This window comes from Nomascus leucogenys, chromosome 3 (genome assembly GCF_006542625.1).
Source record: "Nomascus leucogenys isolate Asia chromosome 3, Asia_NLE_v1, whole genome shotgun sequence".
Lineage (NCBI taxonomy): Eukaryota > Metazoa > Chordata > Mammalia > Primates > Hylobatidae > Nomascus > Nomascus leucogenys.
Window position 1 is genome coordinate 17,417,892 of NC_044383.1, and position 13,631 is coordinate 17,431,522.

General features: G+C 39.8%; 1 protein-coding gene across 3 annotated transcripts in view; it reads left to right on the forward strand.

Annotated features, from left to right (window-relative positions):
- GFRA1 (GDNF family receptor alpha 1) overlaps window positions 1–13,631 on the forward strand; it is a 219,800-nt gene that overhangs the window by 137,022 nt on the left and 69,147 nt on the right. The gene's annotated exons all lie outside the window — the stretch shown is intronic.

The window sequence follows — 13,631 nt, forward strand, 5'->3', positions numbered from 1 at the left end:
CTAGGTTCTCTTGGGTCAGTTCATTAGCTAATGCCATGGGAAGAAGATTGCCCAATCTTTCCTGGCACTGGAGGCAGCTCTAGACACACCAGGAGAAATTCTCAGGAGCCATTTATCATTCATTTTTTGAAGGCCAAAGGGTAAAAGGCTAATTAGTATCTGTGTTGGCAATATCATGGTGAGAATGCTAAATCACAGAAATCTGGCTTCGTATGAGTCTTCCTGTGTCTTAACATGGGACATCCTGCAATACAGAGCCTCATCCATTTAGTGCAAGGGCAGGGACCCAGGCTGTGCTCCGATGGAGCAGGAATCCACTGCTGCTCTCAGCGCTCTATCCCTTCCCCACTGAAGGGCAGCATGGCTGGCCATTCTGAGGCCAACAGTCCTCATTCCTCTCATCCCTGAATGCCCTAGCCAAAGGGGCACCCTTTCCCTCTGGCATGTCCTGGGGTGCTGCAGGAAGCATTAGCAGCTGAACTGAGCCCAGGCACTTGTGCTGAATGTGATTCTGATCTCTCCAGGCATAAAGCGGAGGGAATCATCTTGACCCCAACACTCACATTCAGCTTCAGCCTCACATACGCTTAAATGGAACCATTCAAGCAAGCGTTTCTCACAAAAACTAGCTAGTGTACAAGTCCAAATCTCTATTAGAAAAGGCACACTTTGAAGCCTGAAGGAGTCCTTGGTAGAACGCATGCATTTTACCTAAACCTACTTTTTATGTGAGCAAATAGCCAGGCGGAAATGTCAGTTCTGGATGCTAGGCTTGTTCTCATTTAGCCCTGGGATCTTATTTGATGTGGTGCTCATGTAATCAGGGACACAATAACCCCCAAACCAACATGCTTGTGTGAAAAGCTCAGGAATGCCACGTTCTATTAGGTTGGTGCAAAAGTAATGGCAAAAACCACAAGTACTTTTGCACCATCCTATAGAGGCAACCTGAGAGTGCTGGATTACTCACCTGCTTCTACCTGCCTCAGCAGACTCTCAGCCACATTCGATGGACAGGAGCCAGGTGGGAGAGCTTGGTGCCCAATACCACGAGAATATTGCTGAATTTACTCTGCAATTCCTGTGGGAGACAGAGTGGCAGATTAAGCTGCAGAGATGCAATGGAGGTCCTGACTAAGGAATTTTAATGTAAAAATTCTGGGGCTTAAACTTCATTCTTCAGCTAACTGGTGTTGTCCTTCCAATGGGAATCTAACAAGAGTTATACCAGGGCTTGAAGAGCAACTGTGTGAATGCATTTGGAACCAATTTAAAGCTCAAAACAAAACGAACAGGAAGACTCGCCAACACTCCATTAAAATAAAACACGAAGGCTCACTGAGGCATGCAGCTGGGCCGCCAGTTCTTTTGTTCTTCCTTTGTCTCAAGCTCATGAGAGACCATGGGGGGTTGGTGGGGCAGTTGTGAAGGTGTATGTTGGGCGGGGGGGTGTTCCTACCATCTTGCTTTGTTTTAATCTACCTTGGAAGCATATGTTCTAGGGCCCCCTGGTAAATCTAGTCTAGCCTTAATTATGAAGTCACACATGAAACATGGGCAAAGAAAACCTTCCTGTCAACAAGATCTTCATGGAATGAGGATGAAATATACTGTCCACTAGCAGGCAGCTCTTAAGGACCACATTCCTGAAAATCAAATAGAAAGCCAGGATTTAGTAGGAAAATAAGGAAGAGTGCAGGTGGGTATAAAAAGAAAGGTTTAACCTACAGAAAGTCAGCGAATTCCAAGTCTGATCATCGGAAGTGCCTGGAAGTTGTGTAAAAATACACATTTTCAGATGGTGGCCAGGCCTGGTCACTGAAGGAACCAAATTTTGGTTTTGGACACTTAAAACCTGTTTCCATGAATGAGAAATAGTGTACTAATAGGCGACCAAAAAGCCCTTAACGAAACGAAGTTTTATTAACCCAATGGGACAGGAAGCACCTTCATGAATGAAGCAAAACACCATTAAAAAGTATATACAGGCCAGGTGCGGTGACTCAGGCCTGTAATCCCAGCCCTTTGGGAGACTGAGGCGGGTAGATCACGAGGTCAGGAGTTTGAGACCAGCCTGACCAACGTGGAGAAACCCCGTCTCTACTAAAAATACAAAAAATTAGCCAGGTGTAGTGGTGGGCATCCGTAATCCCAGCTACTGGGGAGGCTGAGGCAGGAGAATTGCTTGAACCCTGGAAGTGGAGGTTGCAGTGAGCCAAGATCGTACCATTGCACTCTAGCCTGGGTGACAGAGCAAGACTCCATCTCAAAAATAATAATAATAATAAATACACACACAGAGCCCAGAATTCACATATCTGACTATTAAGATGGACATTTCTTCTTCCCTGGTCCTCTTGAGTGCAGCTCCATTTACTCTAGACTTTCTGCCCAGCTCCTGGCTCTCTTCTCACAAACTGGCCAAGCTTTTGGCTACTGTCTTTTATTAAGAACCCTGTAAATGTGAAGCGCTGCAATTATTATTCATGCAGCTTTTGTTTATCTTTCCAGAAGAAACAATTGAGCTGTAGCAGATGAGTGATGGTTGCAGGGCTGTGGTGAAGGTAAAAGCCACCGCAGGTGGAGAGGCTTAATGGGGTATTAATTGGGAAGCAGGTGAAGGCAAATAGGTAGCACAGCAGGTATGTAAATAGGCTCGTGGGAGGAAAGGCATTGAATTTTATGCTCTTGAACTAAAAATAAAGACCTGATATTTAGCTTATCTTTGCTGAAATCCGCACTGTGAGGGCCCTGACAACCGCCGACATCATCAATGATTCATTATTATCTCAGCATCATCTAGGCTACTTAATAGGATCTTCAGCCTCTTCATTTTTCATTGTTTCAGCTGATTCTTTGGCTTTAGAATGCATGCTTTTCCTTCTCTCTGTGCATACCGAGGCAGAACAATGTTTGTAGATTGTGTAGTAGAAGTGACATTCGGACCTGTAGCCTGCCTTCTGGTGGCATCTTTTTGCTCTAGCTGTTTGGAGGAACAGAGCAAATGTACAGTGTGACTATGGATAATGAGCCTACCAAGAACACATACCTTCAAATGAATATTCTCCTTCAAAGTAGTCACCTTGAGAAGCGAAACACTTATTCCTGGACCATCTTTGGAGCAATGGCTTTTTGGGAAAGCCAATGATTATTTTCAGAGCTGACATCTCGGTCACCCACAGGAAAAAATCCTTACATATATTCATTCCTTATTTTCTACTCCTGAGCATTGTCCAACATCATGGCCTCCTTTATTCATCACACTTAGTGCTAAATGATATTTGGCATTTAAAGTCCCATCCTCAATGCAGGGGACTGGATGTTGGCTCAGGGATTCCAAAGAACATGCCTCAGGCTTCCAGGAAAGAATTCCATGAAATGTCCCAAGCACTGGCAGCCTCTTTGGGACAAGTGTTGACTAGCTACTCGGCACAGCACACACAGAGATAATCTGAAAGCTGGGTATGCTAGTTTGCAAGTGCATACACATTATTTTAAGGATACCTTTTTATTTAATAGCAACTTAGAAAATTGTTAAAAACAAATCACTCCATATTTCTCTTCCAATTAGTCTTCTCCATGGCAATACTTTGGTGGAAAGTGGAGGGGGAAGGCTGGGGGTGGGGCTTGGATTCTTTGTTACTTGGCTGGCTCACATTTGTTGTTTTCTCTGGGGAGAAGCAGCGTCGGCTTTAAAGACATGTTTAGCCTTTTACTGTTGAAATAGCTAAATATCAGTGGAGCTTGCACAGGCTAAATATTAGTGGAGCTACAGTTTGTACCCCATAAAATGAATTAGGTTTATATTATCATGCAGATCTTTTCCTGTAGTTGAAGTACTCATTAATTTTACTGCTAATGAGATGTTAGCAATTAAATACCTTTAATTAATGAAAATCAGACAAAAGCAAGGGCTGCTCTCTGTGCCTTCATAAAAACAGGGGAGATGTTTGTAGATCTCATTGTGAATTTTATCTGTAGAAGGACCACAAATCTGAGCTATTTTTTCTGGTCCAGAGAAAGTCATTAAAAGATTTCACTTATAGAAAATTAAATGAATAGGCATTTTGGGATGTTATAAAGATGATCTGAGATTGGAGAAAAAAAAGTATCCATAACTGAGAGCCAGTCCTACATGTAATAGCGAATTTCATGGTTGAAGATGCAACAGGATTGAGTACAATTAATAGTTTCTGTAGCCGTTGTAGAGTTCTGGGTAGGCCCTGAACACATAATTAGATTATTAAAAATGGCCTGTCTTAGGCTGCCTATTACTAAATTGAAATCCAATTATGGTTTTATGATTTTGCTGAAAAATATTTAGCTGTTTTGCTTGAGTCCCCCTAGGAGATCATTTCCTCTTTGCATCACCATTTGCACATGTCACAATACATTTTCCAAACAAATCTGACATCAATTATCTTGGAATCAATCTTACATTAGATAAAATATATTTTAATGAGTGTTTTTATGTCTAATATTATAATTGTGCCTCTCCATACTTGAGGAATTCAAAGATGGCAATAGAAGTCTTTGCAAAATATCTTTTTAATGGGAGACATGCATATTTTAGAAATAACTAAATTGTGCCATCTTAATACACAGAAAGGCATTATGCTCAAATATGTGCCTGAGTGTGTGGCAAGACAAACTTGATGCAGTTTTCAGTAATTGGCAATGGAACTGCAATAAAGCAGTTGTTTGCAAAGAGACGGGCTCAGAAATTTCATGCACTCCTGCAGTGTGGATTTAAATGCTAAGTTAAATATTTATGAACCCGAGATTTTTATAATTGATCATTGTATGATTTATACACCGTAATTATAATTAGGTTGAAAGAGATTTTAAAAAGCCAGTTTCCTGGTAGCCAAGGCCATTAAATAGCGCTAAGCTGCCAAAACAAAAATTAGGTGGGAACCCAGCCACCGAGTTCCAAGCGCCTGTCCCTCCATCTGATGTACAATGAGGCACCGCACCTTACCAGGCATCTCACCTGAAGCATCAACCCCTGTACCACCTGCAACCATTTTTCATGCCTTTGTTTCAAACCTAGTTGAACATAAACAAGTAGAAAACTTCAGAGATCCAATGTATAACAAAAGGAAAAGGTGGGGGAGGTTGGAAAGGTTAATTAAAAATGTAATGATCCCATTTTCTGGGACAGCACTATTAATCATTGCACAGCAGCAAGCATGTGACTTGCACACCACTTACAGGAGACATCCAATTTTTTAAGGTTTGCACAGCAGAGGGTGCAGGCAAGCGACAGAATGTGCATTAAGGAAATGGAAGCTCTAATGGATAAGGCTAGCCCATGACTTGTGGTTAACAAGGGGAACTGTCTTCACCAGACCAAAGAATTATTTCCAAACTTCCAGGTATTCAAAATAATTCAGTCACTGTGAGCCCCAGAGAAAACTTGGGTATGGCTTGCAGCTTAATGTAATTGTGTAAGGTATGAAAAATCAGAACTAGGAGGAATTTCATCATCATGTAATACAGTATGTCTGAAACAGTGTACGAATGACAAAATGGGTTCCAAACAGCCAACATGTGCTTTTTAAATGTAATTTTTAGCACCCTAGCCGGAAAAGGCCAAGCTCTTGAAGGATCAGTTACAAGGGTCACAACCTGTATGATCGAATTTGCCATACGATCCATGTGGATATCAGAAGCCCAGGCTGTCATTGTGAGCTTCCAGAAAAGTTTGCCTACACCTCTGAAGATCTGGCATCTTTTACCCATTTTTTAATTTTCTGGGACAACACATTAGAGGGAGCCTATTAGAAGAAGAACAGTAGTTATATTAACATAGTAATTAATCAAGTCAGAAAGAAAAAGAGGAAACGAGTTGTGAATTCAATTCTGCAGCCTTAAAAAGAAAGGCAGAAAGATACCCAGAAATTGGCAAGCATGTGCAAACAAACATTCTTTTATTGTCTTGTGAATTTTTGCTTCGTAAATCATATCTCATGCAGGCCATACAGATTTTAATATATTTACTGTTTTATTCCACCTCATAATCTATAGAAATGGATTTCTAGTTGCTTGCATCTGTGTTTTATCCTGAATCGTTTCAACTGGTTAGCTGGCCCTGGTGTTTGCCAATAACGGTGGCATTTTCTAAGTGTAAATAATCAGGGCTGCCGGCCACAGTGATAGCCTCTTACTTGGGACAGCGTGAGGATTGTATTTGAGATAAAGGCAGTTCCTTGCTACAGAGGAATTTAGAATATGAAAGCTTCTCCCATTACATAATTCATCCCTGACACTTCCACATCTCGCTGTGTTGGAGGGACCTTTTTACATTTGCTCTGCCTGCAGGTCAGGGCTGAAATGATTGGTCCATGCACTCCTTTGGAGCAGCAGACTGCTGAGAGGCCAGTGCCTTCCAAGTGCATAGACCCTCTAGCTGGGGTTTTACATTCTGTCCCTCATCACCACATTTTATTCTAAATATTTGACGTTATAGTCAGAAAAGGCAAATTATATTAGAACCATCAAATCAAAGAGCCTTAAGGCTTGAAGGGACCTTAGATATATCATCCCACAAATAGGGAAACTGACGCCCACGGGGGGAAAGCTGACTTGTATGAAAACGCTCAGATGACTGGACCACATTTAAAACCCAGATGCTCCTCACTCCTAATCCATGGCTTCTTCAGCAGCACCTGACCTTTTTATCCTAGGTTTTGGGGTCTCGCCCTCGGGTTGCCATGAATGTTATACCTCCCATGGCCAAGAAAACAAGAAACAAGTCGCCACCAGATGTGATCACAGCCAGAGAGGCTTAGAATGATGGTAAAGAAAGCAGTACATAACCTGCAAAGTAACAACATGGCTGTGTGGAATTTGAAATGAAAATCTGGTTAAATGGCATTCTCTGTAATACAGAGCCGAGGCTGGAGAGGAGCACATTAGCTGAGCACAACCCACTCGCATATGCACTCCCCCAAGAAAAAAGGATTTCTAGTAAACAGCGTTCATTCTGAGAATACTTCCCATTCAGACAGCATCCCAGACATTCTACCAAGTTAAAGAATGAATAACAGCAGATGGAGGGAGAGATTAGAGGGGGAGGGGAGGGGGGAAAGCAACATTTTAATGCTGAGCTCTAAAATGAGCTGTGGAGAGGATGGCAGTTAGAGTTATGGTAAAGCTGTTCAGAAGCCTTCCCACGCAGGCGAGAAGGCGCTTTTGCCCAGACCAGAAAACACAGGCAGGCTCCTGATCCTCCGTGCTGTGTGTGAGCTGATGGAGGGCTGGCTTTGACTCCAAGGGTGTAAATTGAATCATTCTCCCCTCTCCTCCCTGTGCCCTCAAGTCATTGAGGTAGTATTTTCGTGCACTGGGGGATCCATTTAATAGATATGGAGGATCAATCTTCTTACCAGGTGAAAACTCAACCCTAATTTATATATCCTGTGATTTCAGCAGTGTTTATTTTGAACTTCATTGCAGTAGGATACGCAGCATCAGGGCCCCAGAGAGAGCTGGAGATGGATTTGTGAGGGACTAAGTTAGCAGGGGAAAGGAGGGGAGGGGCCGAGAGTGATTTCCCATGTGCCGTGCGTAATTGCCCATGTGAAACTTTTTGAAAAGAGTAATAATAAGGTAGGCATGAATTTATTTTTTCCAATATTTTATTGTGAACATTTTCAAACATATAGAAAAGTGGAAAAAAATATGGTTAATGCATATACTCAGCACCTGGATTCCATATTCACATCTGAATGTGCTGTATGAGCGCCCATATGTCCATCCTCTAAATTTTTAAAATTCATTTATCAATATACTGCCCCTAAATGCTTCAGCACACATATGACTAACCAGTGTTCGATATTTGTTTAGGCTATTTCTTTTTCTGTTTTGTTGTTGTCGTTTGTTTTTTTGTTTTTTGAGACACAGTTTCGCTCTTGTCACCCAGGCTGGAGTGCAGTCCTGTGGATCATGGCTCACTGCAGCCTTGACCTTCTGAGCTCAAGTAATCCTCCCACCTCAGCCTCCCGCGTAGCTAGGACTACAGGCACATGCCACCATGCCTGGGTGATTTTTAAATATTTTTGTAGCAACAGTGCCTCCATATATTGCTCAAGCTGGTCTCGATCTTCTGGTCTCAAGCAATCCTCCCACCTCTAGCCTCCCAAAGTGCTGGGATTACAAGCATGAGCCACCGTGCCTGGCCTTTTTTTTTTTTTTCCTTTTGAGATAATATTTACATAGGCACAAACCTTAAGCATACTATTCTTTGAGTTTTGGCCCAAACTGTGCAACACAAGCTGTTATCAAGGTAGAGAGAACATTACCATCACCCCCAATCACCCCCAGAAAGTTATCTCTTATTCCTTCCTAGCCAGTCCTCACCCCCATTCCCTGGAAGCAGCCAGTCTTTTAATATTTTAAAAATCATTAATTAGTTTTGCCTATTCCAGAACTACATATATAATCATACTGTGTGTACTTCTGTGTGTAGTCTTCTATTTTTTTTTGAGACTCATCCATGCTATTTTGTGTATCAATAGTTCGTCTCTTCTTATTTCTAAGTAGTAGTCCATGTGGATGACTGTGGGATAGCCCACAGTTTGTTAAGCCATTTTCCTATTAATGGATACATGGGCTGTCTCCAGTTTTGATTATTATCAATATGCTGGTATAATATTCTTGTCCAAGTCTTTTGTGGACATATGTTCAAGTTCTCTTGGATAAAAACCTAAAAGTAGAATTTCTGGGCCATAGGGTAATTGTATGTTTAGTTTTATTAAAAGCTACCCAACATTTTTCCAAAGTGGTTGAACACCATTTTCCATTCCCACCAAAAATGTGTGAGAATCCTAGGAACATCACATTTTTTTAAATAACATTTGATGTCAAATTTTAACCATTGTGGTGAGTGTAGAGTGTATCTCATTGTGGTTTTATTTTGCATTTCTCTGATAACTAATGATGTTAAACACATTTCAGTTGCTACTTGGCCATTTATTTATCTTATTCTGTGAAGTGTCTGTTCAAAGATTTGGCCCATTTTTACTTGGGTGGTTTTCTTATGTTGAGATTTGGGCATTTTTAATATTTTTTAGATACCAGTCCTTTGTCAGACGTATGTTTTGTGAATATTTTCTCCAGTCTGTGGTTTGTCTATTCATTTTCTTAGCAGTGTCTTTTGTGACCAGAAGTTTTTAATTTTGATGAACTCTACCTTACCAACTTTTTATCTTTTATGGTTATTGCTTTCTGTGGTCCTGTCTCAGAAATGTTTGTCTAGCTCCAAGATTATCTTATGTTTCTTCTGAAAGCTTTATGATTTTAGCTTTTATGTGTAAATCTGTGATCCATATTACATTAGTTTTTGTGTATAATGTGAAGGAGGGGTTGAGGTTTTTTGTTTGTTTGTATTTGGGTTTTTCTTTTTAAAAATTATTATCCAATTATTCTAGTACCATATGTTGAAAAGACTCTCTTCCCCCATTGGATTTCTTCAGTGTTGCTTTCAAAAAAATCAAATGACTGTAGATGTATGGGATATTTATGAGTTCTATCTTCTTTTCCATTGTTCAATTTGTCTATGCCTATACTATGTACCACACTGTCTTGATAACTTAAGCTTTATAGTAAACCTTGAGAAAGGTTAGTGTGAATCCTTCAACTTTGTTTTCCTTGTTCCAATTGCTTTAGTTATCCTGTGTCCTTTGATTTCCATATAAGCTTTAGAATCTGCTTGACAATTTCAAAACATATTATGATTTGGAGATAATTGTCTATAAGCTTATATACGAGTTTAAAAAATTGGCCTAGTATATACCTTCTTTGTTGTAATAATATTAGTTGCCTTTTTAAAGTTGTTAAAACTGTATAAGCTATTAAGTTTTAATAATATTGAGCCTTAATAATCATAAAGTATTGAGTATTTTGATCCATGAACATGGTATATATTTCCATTTATCAGGTCTTCAATTTTTATTAGCAGTGTTTTTAGTTTTCAGTGTAGGGGTTTTGTATGTCTTTTGTTATATTCCTTTTAAGTGCTTTTTAATTTTTTTAATCATTGATCCTGCTGTAAATAAAATTATTTTTTAAAATTTCATTTTCTAATTTTTTTGCAGCTAACATATGAAAGTGATGGATATGTTAATTAGCTTGATTTAGTCATTCCATAACATTAAACATATATCAAAGCATCACATTTTACTTCATAATATATATAATTATTATTTGCTAATTACAAATAAAACTTTTAAAAATGAAGCTTGTAGACTCAAAAAAAATCCTAAATACTCTGACTTGATCATTACACATTTTATGCATTAATGAAAAATCACATATGCCTTATAAATGTGTACAAACACTATGTGTCAATAAAAATAGTGTGTATTTTTCAAAGTACAATTACTTTTTTATATTAACTTTGTATCCTGTGACTTTGCTAAACTCACTTATTATTTCTAGTAGTTGTTTTGTAGATTCTTTAGAGATGTATAGGACATCCAATACAACATTGACTATAATCAGTAAGAAGGGGAATCCTTTGTTCTTGATCTTAGTATTTTACCATGAAATATGACTTTAGTTATAGGTTTTTCATAGCTGCGCTGTATCAGATTGAGGAGATTCTTTTCTATTAATTTGCTGAACTTTTTTCTATCACGGATGAGTATTGAAATTTATTGAATGCTTTTTCTTTTTCTAATGAAATATATGGTTTTCCTACTGTATTCTGTTAGTGTGGTGAATTACATATATTTTTAAATATTAAACTAACCTTGCATTCTTGAGATAAACTCAAGTTGGTCATGATGCATTAGCCTTTTAACATATTGCTAAATACAGTTTACTAAAGTTTGGGGAATATTGTTGCATCTGTATTTGTAAGCAATATCAGTCTATTATTTTCTTCTTTTGTCTTTGTTCAGTTCTGGTATTCGGGCAATGCTGACCTCAAATGTCAAGCTTGGAAAGGTTATAAAAATATTTTGTGTGAATGAGAATCTGAAACAAAAAGGAAGTCACATGTTCACCTGTGAGCTATGAATTAATAGTTTTTTCCCCTTTGAATGTGCCAGGTTGTGCATTCTAGAATTTGTCATGGGCTCTGAAATAATGTAAGGAGGTGGTGCTCTGGCAAGAGTTATACATAGATGAAAATAGAATCAGTAGAAAGTGAGGCTAAGTCACACCCACTGCTACATGAAGTAAACTTTGAGCAATTGGTTTAGACATAAAATGATTCACCCTGTTCCAACTTTGCACAAAGCTTTTTTAAAAAAATTGCTTTTTTAATAACATTAAGAGGAAAACCTTAATAGCATATGTAGTTTTAACAACTTTAAAAAGGTATTATTATAACAAAGAAGGTATACACTAGGCCAATTTTTTTTTTTTCTTTTTTCTGAGACAGAGTCTTACTCGGTCCCCCAGGCTGGAGTACAGTGGCACGATCTTGGCTCACTGCAAGCTCCGCCTCCCGGGTTCACACCATTCTCCTGCCTCAGCGTCCCTAGTAGCTGGGAACTACAGGCGCCCGCCACCACGCCCGGCTAATGTTTTTGCATTTTTAGTAGAGACGGGGTTTCACCGTGTTAGCCAGGATGGTCTCGATCTCCTGACCTTGTGATCCGCCTGCCTTGGCCTCCCAAAGTGCTGGTATTACAGGCGTGAGCCACCGCACCTGGCACACTAGGCCAGGTTTTTAAAGCCTGTGTATAAGCTTGTGGACTCCTTACAGCGAAAAATAAATTTCCTAGATGTTACGTGTTGTCATTATTTTTATTATGATGTTATTTGAAATTTATAAACATAAAAGTGTAAGCTCTTATTCTTGGCTTTAACTATGAAAACAACACACATAAATACGAACAGAACTTTGAAAACAATGAAATGTAGGCTAATAACATTAATTGAGTGTAAGAGATAATATTATTTTGCTGAAACTAAATTAGTGCTTACAGTCTGAATGTAGTGCTCGGCTTCTCCGTGGGTCCTTTTGAGTTTGGCAGGCCTGTATTACTGGGTGCCATGTATTGACTTGATTCTTCAGGCATTTTTCTCCATTTGAACTGTTTGTTCTTATCTCACTGGCCACTTCCTTTAAGTATTAATCTAGCTCTGTGCCTCTGTTCTTTCCCTTTTAGCTAGAGATCATAAAGTGCCATTCAACATCAATACAAATGTAAGTGCAGGGAGTGAAATTGTGTACCAGTACCCAGCCTTAAAAGTCTGATCCAGAATATGGTCATATTAATTTGTTTTAGGTTATCATCAAAAATGCATAATTTAGAAATCCAGAGAACTGTTGACTTTCAAGAATGTAAATCACTGCCCTTGGGCTCAATAGCAAAATATTAGAAGTCTCAAAAGAGGAGAAGGCTAGAAGTGTCACCAAGGCCCAGAGGCCCTGGTGGTCCTGTCAGGGCACCTGGCGACTATTTCACTCCTGAGTCCTGAGAAGCCTGAGTGTGGAAATAGAGGAGCCAGAGAGGAGCAGGCATAGAAAGAGCGAGATGGAGAAACAGTACCAGGTGTGCTTGTTAAAGCGGGATGGATGGGCAGCTGCCAACTTCCTGTACTCCACACCCAAGAAGGGCTCCTGTCTTGCTTATTGCCTTCTACAGCAAATTCCTTGGACTCTAATTTCACAGGAAGACACAAGAACCTAGAGCACAATAAAATATGACTCATGGTGCCAGGGAATAATGGTATGATTTCAGATATTTACATATGGATTTTCTGAAAGCAAGACGCATCTTCAGTAGAACAGGGAGAGTTGTTCTTTTCCTAAAATGTTGGACTTGCTTTGTGTGCCCTTTGTTTATTTATGTACAATATTTTTAATTGTAGAAAGAACATTTTGCACGCAATCTACCCTCTTAACAAAGTTTTAAGTGTACAGTACAGTATTGGTAACAATCGGCACAGAGTTGTAGAGCAGATCTCTAGAACTTACTCATCTTGCATGACTGAAACTTTTTTCCCTTTGAAGAGCAACTCCCCATTTTTTTTTTTTTTCATTTTCTTCTCCAGCCCCTGGCAACCATCATTCCACTCTCTGCTTCTATGAGTTTGACTATTTTGGATTCCTCCTATACGTGGAATCAGGCAGTATTTGTCCTCCTGTGACTGGTTTATTTCACGTAGCATAATGTCCTCAAGGTTTATCCATGTTGTCACGCATTGCAGGATTTCCTTCTTTTTCTGAGTCTGAATAATATACCATGTGCCCTTTAGATAGGCAGCAAATGCACTGCCCTTTCAGTCCTGCCTAACCCAACTGTGCCTTCTCTCTTGTCAATTCTTTAGCCTTTTGTCATTTCCTAAATGCCTTCCTGGCCCCTGTCAACTGGAGGCACATAAGCAGAATGAAAGGAGGTCATAGAATCCATGGAGGGGCTGAGGCCTGAGGAGGAACTTGCTGGGGTGTCTCATCCCACAGCTGCGCAGTGCTTGTCCAACACCTCCCTGCCTGCGCCAGAGAATCACTACTACACCTCATCATCACTACTCCATGGACCACCTTATATGTTGTTTCTGGAAGGTTTTTTCCATCACTTCCCTCTCCCTGCAGAAACATCCCTCTAATGGGGACGGGGCTGAATTCTTGTTGTCCGTTCATCCTTTCACCTTGCTGTTGGGCTTGGCCT